The sequence below is a fragment of the Phyllostomus hastatus genome, unplaced genomic scaffold (genome assembly GCF_019186645.2).
Source record: "Phyllostomus hastatus isolate PE091 unplaced genomic scaffold, TTU_PhHast_1.1 phas_contig_283, whole genome shotgun sequence".
NCBI lineage: Eukaryota > Metazoa > Chordata > Mammalia > Chiroptera > Phyllostomidae > Phyllostomus > Phyllostomus hastatus.
This window is the reverse complement of record NW_025333833.1, coordinates 3,505,224-3,516,467: the sequence shown is the minus strand read 5'-3', so window position 1 is coordinate 3,516,467 and position 11,244 is coordinate 3,505,224. Positions and strand designations below refer to the sequence as shown.

The following is an 11,244-nucleotide window of genomic DNA, read 5'->3' as shown; positions in this document are numbered from 1 at the left end:
TATTTTCCTGGAGGTGGCTCGGAGAGACGAGTGAGAGTTGGCCAGGGGCGTGAGCCAGAGAGCAGACCTCCGGAGCGAGCAGCCGGCACCGCTAAGGTACGGCACGTATTCGGGGACTCGGCATTTCAGGCGCAGTCTTAAAGGACTGGAGAAGAGAAGCGGTGGTGGGTGGGCCGGCAAGGGACGGAGGAGCCAGACTGGAGGCGTCCTCCGACGGCATGCTAGCGTTCGGGAATCCAAGCAGTACTCCGGTGAGCCCAGCGTCCTCGTAAGGACAGGCCCCGGAGAGCTCGCTCTTCCTCTCTCTTTCCAGGCGCACGCGCCCGGGCAAGGCCGCGTGAACACGCAGTGAGGAGGAGGCTGTTTCCGAGCCGGGGAGAGGGGCCTCCCGGGGAGCCGGCCCTGGCTCGCCCGCCCGGACTGGGACCTTCAGAATGCTGAGAAAGTACGTTTCTGTTGTGTGAGCCGCCTGACCTGCGGTATTTTGCTGTGAACATCCGAGCAGACTGATACAGCTCCTAAGTCATAGAATTAGGATAGACTGGGCTCGACTTCTGTGGCTTCCTTCGGGTATTTTAAAATCTAGTCATCTGGCTAGATAATAAAAATGCACATAAAGTAGAGAGGGAAAGACAAAAAATTATAAAATGTTTAGCTAAATAGAATGAAAGGAAAGGAGGGGGCATTATTGGAGATTTCATGAGGATCTAAGGATCGGTGCAAGTCTGGCTAGACGGTAAGGAGGTGGTTGGGCGGAAACGGGAGAGAAAGTGTAGCCTGAGAAGAGCAGAGACGAGTCTGCAAGTTCGGGCAGAAGGCTCCTGCATTTCACAGGAGACCTGGGATCTGAGGCGAGATTCTCGAGATGAGACGGGTCGTGGCTGAGACGAGGGCAGAGCCAAGGCGGGCTCAGCAGGAGGGGCACGTCACGGTGGGACGGCCTCTCCCTCCCCGGGCAGCAGGGGACATTGGGTCACCTTTCCCTCAGAAGCCAGGGGACACGGTGCCCAGCCACCCCTAGTTCAGGGGTCTCCTCTGGGACAGGAGTTGTTCCAGAGGCGCCGCAGTACAAGGCCCAGAGTGAGGAAGCGCTGCAGGGACTCTCCTAGGGCGCAGAAGAGGCTGGCGTGGGGCCGGCCGGGCGCCCCAGGGTCGGAAACCGTGCCCGGGATTTGTTCTCACCAGGTGCGGCGAGGCCGGCAGATCCGGAGACGGCTGCCCCTGCAGACGCTTGATCACCCACCGCTCCCAAGGAGAGGGGCACCCTACGGTCGGCAGGGCCCCCGGGGAAGCCCGTGGGTAAATCGGGAGGCAGCAGGAGAAGAGGGGGATGATGATGGGCCAGAGCCTTTTTGAGGAGAGGAAGGAGCTGGGCAGCCTGTGCACGGGGTACGCTTAGCATCCGGGGGTTTGAATACTTTCAGTGGGCTCTGGGCTCGGGGGTGGGCTGTCTGGTCCTGGCCCTGGGCAACTCAGGGCAGGGGGGCTATTGGCTTACCTGTGAGAATTTGAAAGAGAAAGCAATGAGAGGTAAGGGCTTTGGTTGATTGGTTTGCCTATCAAAGGTGTGTTCCCAGGCCAGGTGTTGCTATCTCTAGGGAGGAGGTAACCCTGGCAGGGGCAGCCCCTCCCTGAGTCTTCAAGACCCCCAAGATGGCACATATGGAAAATAAAAGATATGACTAGTACACAAAACAGTATCCAAAACGCAGAGGATGGAAGAGTAAACTGAAACAATACACATTTACGAGGCAACGGGCGCCTGATAGCTGGGTCTTGAAACAGTTCATTTAGCCACTTGGATTCAGATAGATAGACAGGTAGATGGGTAGTTGTGGGTTCTTTTCCTTCTGTCTTAGAGGGACCACAGCATTAACAAGCGAAGTTTGAGAACAGCCCACACGTGGTTATGTAAATTTATGAACAGATTCAAATAACTGTATTTGCAGAAATTTAGGAAGTGCTTTAGGCCTAAGCAGGGTATCATACTTCACAAAATCATCCCTTTGTGGATTGAAACAATGTACCTCCAAATTTATACTTATGTTCAGGTATCAACTTACTTAACTTTCGATCTCTGGCCCAGTAACTTTTAATTCTGAACATATATTTAAAACAGACATGATTCTTAAACCACATTTTATTAATGGGCTCTGTTTTCAATGAGTTTCTTTGTTTAACTAATGCTACTTTGTGCTTGATTTGGTTAAAAGCGATTGAAAATCCCTTGAACCTTGAATGTATCATTATGTCTTAATGCCATTCTCATTTATGGAAATATGTGTAAAGGAGCAGAAATATTTATTCCCATTCTTTTTTTTTTTCTTCTGTCAGTTCCCTCAAAGAGGGCTAATTGTGCTTCTTTAAAGCAAAGTGACAATTTTTGATACAGGTTTATTTAATTTTTAAAAAAATTACGTAGAATAATCAAACATGAGTGTTAATGAGAAACACATGTGAGGCCCCAAATATTCTGGAAATGAATGCAAAGCAACATTCCAATCAACACGGGTCAGGTTTCCTGGCCTGTTTCTGCACACGCGAAATCAGACAGCGTGAGCCGGTGTGCGTAGGTGGGGGACCGTTCGTGACCGAGCACACATCCGTGTGTGCCGTGGAGGGCCCGCCTCTGCCGCGGCTCCCGGCAGCCTGGAGAATCAATCTTTTACATGGAGCAAGACGCACTCCAGGTTATTAACACTCGGCCGTTTCCAAGAGCCTCTGTTCACACCAGCTCCAGAGGAAACACCATGAAAGAAGGAGCCTCAAGCTGCTAAAAAGCACACAAAGCAATAAGGAGAACCAGTTCCAAGTCCCATAAAAGTGGAAAAGGTTTCAAGAACAACTGCCTGTTTGTTCAGAGAGTGCCCACAGAGAAGGAGGGTAAATAAAACTCAGTACCTGTTAGATTTATAGGCAAATAATCATTATCTACTATGTGTAGATGAGTGAAGGATAATTTTATGCAAACCACAATAAGTAAATTCAAACAGTGTGAACTAAGCCTGCACAGTAAGAGCAGGAAGTTCAGGGAGGAAAAAAAATAAGGAAACGGCATTTTCTGTGTGGTGTATCACCGACCTGGGAAATCCATTACCGAGCCAAAAACTGCAACAGGATTTTATGAAGGCCCTGGCTTGAAACAGAGCTATGCACCCCCTAGGACTTGTATGGTGATTTCATACCTACAGCAAAATTCTGCTCCCCGTGATCTAATTACTAATTGGCCTTACATAGAGGATTATGGAGAATTAGTAAATTGGAGTTTTTACATAATGAGTGTACAGTATAAATTCTTTAGGGGCCTTCACGGCACATTGAATTTTTGAATGAATCGGTTTATGTCAAATATCGGGAACTAAGTACCCTGACCAGTGGAGCTTGGGATTTCATGGACCTGTGTCTCAGAACCATATAGTTTTCTAATCAAAACACTGCTTTTATAAGATTTTTCAAAAGCAGGACATTTTATTTTGGCCGAGTTGAAAATCTCTTTAAATTCGGTGGGTTTTAAATTGGAAAGTGAAACCAGGGTTTTTCAGGTTCAGATTTCATTTACTCTTTATCGAATGTCGTTCCCTGGGTGGTAGTGGAAGATGAAAAGGAGGCTTTTAAAGGATTATATAATGCCTATAAATAGATTCATTAAAATAAGGGCATCAATTTACCCGAGTCCGTTTGAAAAGCATGCGAGCATTAAAACACCGAGGAAAACGTTCTTAGCGCAAGGGTGGAGGTTTTAATGAAACTAATTTTGTTGAAATGGTTTTGCTGAATTATGAGCTCCAGTGACTTCACACTCTGGGGTGGAAGCATATTAAATGAGCTCACAGAAGCTTTGGGATCAGAAACAAGTGGGTTTAAACTTGGCTCCGGAGGAAATGGGGGAGGATCGGAGAAAGGAAGGAAGGAAGAAGGATGGAAAAGAGAGCACGTTAAAGAGTTTCTCTGTATCGGGCACTTACCAAGATGCTTTCATGTATACATATCTCCTGCGGCTTGGTGTGTGGTCTTGTGCAGATGACCTCGCCTCCTTGGGCCTCAGGTTTCTTATCTATATATTAAAAACAAAACCGACTCTCGTGGGATTCTAGGAAGATGGTAGTGGCAATGTAGCTTTTTGAGTTCTCCTAAATCACCACATTAAAAAGACAGTATTAAAAAAAACTTTTTTAAAATAAAAAGACAGTACTTAGATAGCAAAAATAAAAATCCACTAAAACTGAGCAGCAAGATACAACACAAGCCTCAAAGCACAAGCACACAGAGACAAAGTACTGACAGCCACAAGACTTGTGTGTTGTTGTCACTTGAGCGGAGAGGAAAAAGCAGGGAGAATGACAAGGCATTGGATTCTCCTGAGGGTAAGGGAAGCAGAAAGCACCCGAGAGATGGTGCCTGCATTCTGCCGCAGTCGGGTGGAGAAGAGGACCTGAGTCTGAGAAAGGCATCGCTCACCCAGCAGCGTGTGAGTACGAAGCACCTGCTGTCAGCCCTAAGGGCGAGGCAGTCCCTGTCTAAGAACTCTCAAATCTGGCCCACCAGGACAGGGCTCCATGTTTAGCCGGAATGAAGCAATAGAGGTCAAGGAGAGAAGACAAGGATAAAAGTGAGGAACCTGACAAGGGCTAGGAAACCTCAGAATGTAAGATGCTGTAGCTTTACCACTGCAGGCAAACAGCAGAAGAGGAATGGCAGTGAAATTAGAAACGCTGCTGTTAGTGGTGGAGTTAGACTTGGGTTCTTGAGTTCAGTTAAGAAGGAATCCGGAGCCAGGCAGCCTAATGCGAGACGCTCATGTGGAAAGGCGCGGAGGCCGAAGAGGCGAGCCAGCCGGGCTGCAGGGTGCGGGAAGTAAGTGGGAGGCCAAAGAAGGGCCTTGGAGCTGAGGAGAAAGGAAACAGAGGTGCACGCCAGAGAAAGAAGGTGCAGGCGTATGTGTGCAGGGCCGTGGTGGAACTGGGCCCCTTGCCTTAAGGGTTTTTATGGGTTTCCTAAAGGCAGGAGTGCCGGGCGAGGTCTCAGGGGAGGCTCTGGATAGCATATTCACTAACTTGCCGGGCGTGCCTTCCCAGGATCGTGGTCTCGACTGATGGGCCGGCGCTAGGCCAGGGTGCCGTAGGTCGTCTCAGCTGGCCCTGATGTCAGCCATGGCGTCGCTTCATCTGCGTTTGCTGCCTTTCTGGGTCTGGGACACAGCTGAGGCCTGGAGGTGATCTCCAGTTTGACCAGAACTCTGTATCTGTGGTGAACAGCCCCAAGGCCTGGCTCCCGAGAGTGTCTGATGCTGATCAGAATCTTACCGTCCTGAGGGCTTAACGCTGAAGGGAGGGGCCCTGCAGGGGACTGTAAGGGAGTCATAGGAGGCCATTCTCTGGCCCCCTCATTCCCCCTCCAAGGGGGCCCAACTGCACGGCTAACGAAATGCTGGAGGAAGGAGGGTCACCCTGGAGCGAGGTCCTGGCCTGTAACAGTCGCTTCCTCTCGTTTTGCCCATGGCCCCTGAGACTTCCTGCGCGGGTCACATTCTGTACCCGCCTGTCATCCCTGCACCGTTCACATCTGCCCAACTGCCCACTGTCTCACTGCCACTTTCTCACTGTGCGGGACAGCGAACTTCATAAAAACCGAACAACAGAAAACGTGTTGAGCTCAAGTCCCATGCGATCACAATGAAGTCACACCAGGAAGAAAGGAAAGAGATCAAAACTGCAACTCATTTAAAAACACACACACACACACCCCCCAAACTATATTAATGACATAAAACATGAAACAATAACATAAGTCCAGAGTAGAAAAGTCAGAAATAAGCCAATATGAAGAGCTTCCAGGGACCCGTTTCACTTTTTCTTTGCTCCGAGTAAACGGCCAGCAGAAGGAAGGAGCAGCACATGCGTCCCTGTGGTTTATCCTTGACCTTCCAGCTCAGGCTTTTCGTGTCTGTTCAGCTTCCACGGCATTAGACACTCAACTGTCCTGGCAACAGAATAACCTTGGAATCTGTCCTACCCCACACCACCGGGTCTAAAAGCAAAAGGTATTCCGGGAGCCACGAAGGTCTTTAATAAGGTCAAATAAAGCCAGTCTCACTAAAAACGTTGAAGCTGTCCGTGCTTCTTCCTTAGCTCAGATGGAGGGATCTTCGCCAGCACGGCCCCTGGGCTATGGGGGAGGTGGTCTGTCTGGTGGCCTTCAGTCAAGACAGCATTTAAAGGAAAAGCACGTCCCCGTGTTTTTCTGAAGATGTGGTAAATGGACACGCAGTGTTTTGTCTACTTCGCTTTCACTCCGTGGGTTTCTGGCGAGGGCATCCTCGCACCTTTCAGTCAGAGCGACGCTGACGCCCTCCCACGTGACTCACTTGGAAAGGAGGAGCTCGTGGGCCAGTGAGGGGAGCGGGTCCTTCTGAGAGAAGGAGTTTACGGTTTGCCCAGCTTGAAGTGGCAGCGTCTTATTTTTTTACCTCTCGCTCTTTTAAAAAAGAAAGAAAGAAAGAAAGGCAGTGCGGGCCGGGCACTGAAGTGTGAATGAAAATGAAGTGAATTTTAAATCTGTCTTGTCACTAACACACCCAGGAAGGATTCTGACCTTATTGCAACCGCAATTGCAAAGTTTGCAAAGTATTGCAAAGTTTGCAACCTTATTGCGACCTTATTCCCATGGTCTTTGATCTGGCCCCTTTCCTGACGTGGTGATGACCGCACTGAAGAGACATGGATTTGGCGGGAAATTTCCAAAAGCATAAGCAATTCTGTTTCCGAGGTGCAATCACTTTTGTGATGTAAGTGCTGTCCACACGCACGTACGCACACTCACACCGAGAAGAGGAAGGGAGGGAGGCAGGAGGAGGAGATGGGGGGAAGAGAAGGGCAAGAGAGAGAACAAGCTAAAAGCTTTAAACTCAAATAACAAGGATTTAATTTCCGCCCCGTGTTTATGAGGCTGGGATCGCATCATCCACTGGGAAATAACGTACTAACCCTGCGGGCACAGGTTCACTTCCCACCCAACTTCCAAGTTACTATTTTTTTTTATTATTTATTGATTCTAGAGAGAGGGAGAGGAAGAGCGAGAGAGAAAAATTAATTTGATGTTCCACTTATTTATGCATTTGTTGGCTGATTCTCCTATGTGTCCTGACCGGGGATCAAACCAGCAACCCTGGCACATGTGGCCGGCACTGAACAACCGAACTACCCCGCCTGGCTTCCGTGAAGGTATTATCTCGAACTGGCAGTTGCTGGGAGCCAGTCCAGAATGCGCTGGCAGTTCTGGTTCTGTTCCTCATGACTCAGAGGGTATGTCACAAACACCCATGTTATGTGCCACCTTTCTCGAAGAGGTGAAGAGGAGAGGCACTCCTTGGTGACCAGCTAGCTTTCAACCCCCTCCAGCCGAGGCGTGCGTGGCGGTGGTTGTCCTGTGCTTTCCAGCTCCAGAAACTGTATGATTGTGCTGCCGCGGCTTCAGAGGAAACCCCTGCTTGCAAACCTGGTCGCTGCTGACTCCACCCCGTCCAGACGACGTCTTCAGCCCCGGGTCGCACTGGGACGCATCGCACGCACGGACCAGAGGAGTGCTGGACAAGAGGTTGGGCTGACCTCGTGATTCCAGCTTGGAACGTCTGTCATTGTGAGAGCCTATGGAACTGGAGCAATAGGTTAAAAAGACCGGGTGCGGCATCTTCCCACGGACGGAATCGATAGGTGAGCCGTTCAGAGTAACACAAAGCCATTTGACTTGGGATGCAGCTGTGTGGGGACACGGCTGAGATGCCAGCTGCCCGTTCTCTCACTGCCTGTTTGTGGACTTGAAATATTTGAGGGGAAGGGCCGTGTTTCAAGTCATTCCCGTAGCCTCCGTTCTGGGACGGGCGCCCTCTGCAGGACAGGCAGGAAGTGTGTAACGATTCCACACTCGTCTCCCCAGTTTCCAGCTTCCCGTTTCATGTATTTATTCACTTTGTGTGTGTGCGGGGGGGGGGGGGTAGATTTAGGTAGAATGCTTCAAGTCAGAAACCACGTCTGTTCGTTTTTGCACACGCGTGTCTAAAGCCATGCCTGCTCATAAGTTTTAATGAAAGTAATAAATAGCTCACCCGGCTGCACACACGCGGGTCCGCTTCCTCCCTCACCATGCCGGGAACACCTCTCCAAAAGCACACACGTGGAAGCATGCAGTAGCCATGCTTTCTTGCAGAGAACTTCCAGTTGAACCTGTATGTGTATATCTACGTATACAAATTTGCAAACATAAGCGTTTTTTCTGTTTGCATAAATGCGTGTGTGTGTGTGTGTAAGATGAAATACACAGACCTAACTTACACTGGATGACACATTCACTTGACTACATGTCTTTAAGGATCACCAGGTTGACACACCACACAACTATCTTCTCAAAGAACCTGCAGAAGGAGAAAAGCACAGAGATGAACTATTTGTTTTCCTGAGGACCACCCCTGTCCTGACCCCTGGAGCGGCCCAGTGATGTCATAATTGTAGCTATACTAGCTGAAAAGACAAGTTACCACCATCGGGGAGAGGTCGTATCTTAAAGGCCCGTTTAACCGAAGTCTCCTTTGCGCTAGGATGTGCCAGGCGAGCTAAAACCGGTTTGAGAAGAGAGAAGATGAGTGCGCTGCTAGCCGGCGGGTGTGGACTCTTTGGGCCACTGTGGCCTTTCGATGACATCCCCAAGGCAGTCATGAGGTAAGAGAGGATTGCCTGTGCACTCTCGAAGCACACCGGGATTACAATTTCAAAGCAACGTACTCTCGGAATTAAAAACATGCAATTCTTACAGCTCTGTTCTATATCGGTGTATGGGTAAAATACAGAAAAATCAATATTGCTAAAAGCAATAAATTTCAACATATAACTGTATACAGAACATGTGCATGACTCCTGATGCCTAAAGCTATTACACTTTCTTTTGCCAGGACCCCCACAATTTTGCTCCTCCAGTCTTTTCCAAACTTCCTTTTCACCACTCTCCCACTCGAACCTAATTCTGTAACCATCTCAGCTACTTGCAGTTCCCTAAATAAGCGATGGCGCTGGATGCATCTGTGTCCTTGGATATGCTGCTGCCTTTCCCCAGGCCGTCGCTGTCATGCTCCCTGCTAGCAAGTTACTACCGTCCTCTGGGAGTCCTTCTCGGAGCCCCTGTCTGCCATGACGAGTGGGTCGGTCCCTTTTCTGTGCCGACGTCCTACTGGTCCCATGCTGCCATTTTGACAGTCCTCAGTGTGTCTGACAGTTACCTGTGTGCACGCCTGGTGCCCCTGAAGTGTGTCATTGCACCTGATGTAGCCACGGCTACCAATTATTCGTTCTCACCATGTGCCAAACGCTGAGACTGGAAATGTAATTGGCAGTTCATAATTGTATGCCCTTTGAATCACTCTGTTTGGAGATGATAGGGCTGTAAAAACAAATCATGTCCATAAAGTACAGAGAGTACAGTAGGAAAACAGAGGAGACGATTTAAGTCTGGAGCTCAGGGAGAGCCTCCAGGAGGAGCAGAGGTCTGCAGAGGAAGCGAACTGTGATGCCAGCAGGAAGGCTTCCCACAGCAGTGCAGCCCGAATCCCGCAGGGCAGAGCCCCCCGGAAACCACCCTGGGGTGCCGATGTGCCCCTGGGGTTATCTGTGTTTAAGTGATTCTGTCGTAGGTGCTTTCACGTGACTCCGCATTCCTTCTCTCCGCACATTGAATTAGAAACGGTGAGGCAGTAATTGCTTTTCCTTCGTACTTTTCAGCTGCTCACCGCTGCTATCAGTATTCACAATAAAAGTTGACGAAGTTAAGGATGAAGCGGAAATAGTAACAACCTCTGGCGTTTTCATGTAATTTTACAGTCTACAAGGCTGTCACAAAATGTTAACTCATTTTCTCCTCAACTCAGTCTTTTGCGGTAGGTGCCCCAATTTTTCTCAGTGAAGACGCAGAGAGTTTAACTGACTGGTCCGACTCATATGGTGAATAATACATGGTTTTCAAACCCCTGACTCAGTTGACAACAATCACTAGCATTGGTATAATTTTACATGTGCCTTCTCGTTTAACATTACAATAACTCTAAGACCTGTGAATGACTATCATTCTTATTTCATAGACGAGAAAACTGAGGCCTACAAGGTTCGGCTTGCTCAAGGTCAGGGAGGAAACAAGTGGCGGGTCAGGCACTCTAACACAGTTCCGACTCCAGAGTTTCGCTCCAACCACCACCAAGTCTTGATCCAAGACTGACCCAAGTACCGAAGGGTGGATTGCTTCATTCAGAGAATCTATAATCCATTGGGGGAGGGGTGGGAACAGGAGGAAAACGCTAAATTAATACCTATAAAATTATTAAGGAATGATGACGGCTTCTGAACTTTTCCGTTTATGATTAGAATGATTTACTATCATTCCCTTATATCTCAGCATGAATTTCTCTTATTTGTCTTGCCTTCTGTCTTGGATCACGTCAGGACATGTTCTGGTCCCAAAGTGTTGTCTTGTCTCTGTTCAAAGGCGTACGGCCCGTCCCCGTTATCCTTCCCGTCCTCTAACCTCTTCTTTTCACAGCCTTTTCCCTTTCTTTGTGCCATGTTATGTGCTGTTCCCTCAGGTTACTCACAAGTTTCCTCTTCAGTGGTAATTAACTTGATATTGAATCCATCCAGTTCACTACTTTTTGCCTTGTTATACTTTTTAAAACGACCACGTCGAGGAAGAATTTACATACAATAAAGGGAGAGCACTGGAAGTAGTCCAATCAGTTGTGACGAATGGGTCCCAGTCCCCTCCGGCCTGCCGGCAGTCTGTCCTCCAGCTGTGCCTGCGACAAGCCCCCGGTGTCTGCTTTCGGTCCTGATCGGTCAGTTTTCCCTTCATATTCAAGAATCCTTTCTATAAGGAATCAAGCCATGTTTCTTTTATCACGTTTTTTAGATTGATTCATGTTGTTGCATGTATCATCAGTAGTTTGGTTTTTTAATGCTGAGCAGTATCCACTGTGTGGCCACCCTGCAGTTTGGACTGGCTGACACCGATGGACATTGGGGTGTTTCCGGTTCTGCGTTATTATGCATAAAGCTGCCATGACCATTTGCGAACACCGATGTTTGTGGACATGTGTCCTCATTTCTCTTAGGCGAATATTGCTAGCAGCGGAATTGCGGGGTCGTATGGTAAAGGCATGCTCAGCCGTTGCAGAAACTGCCCGGCTGTTTTCCAAGATGGCGGCTCCATTTG

General features: G+C 48.8%; 1 long non-coding RNA gene across 1 annotated transcript; it reads left to right on the top strand.

Moving 5' to 3' along the window:
• The first annotated feature begins 326 nt into the window (after positions 1-326).
• LOC123818517 lies at positions 327-8,724 on the top strand. The gene is made up of 3 exons (XR_006785635.1): positions 327-445; positions 7,055-7,709; positions 8,591-8,724. It is a non-coding gene; the product is annotated as an uncharacterized LOC123818517 (long non-coding RNA).
• The last annotated feature ends 2,520 nt before the right edge of the window (positions 8,725-11,244 follow it).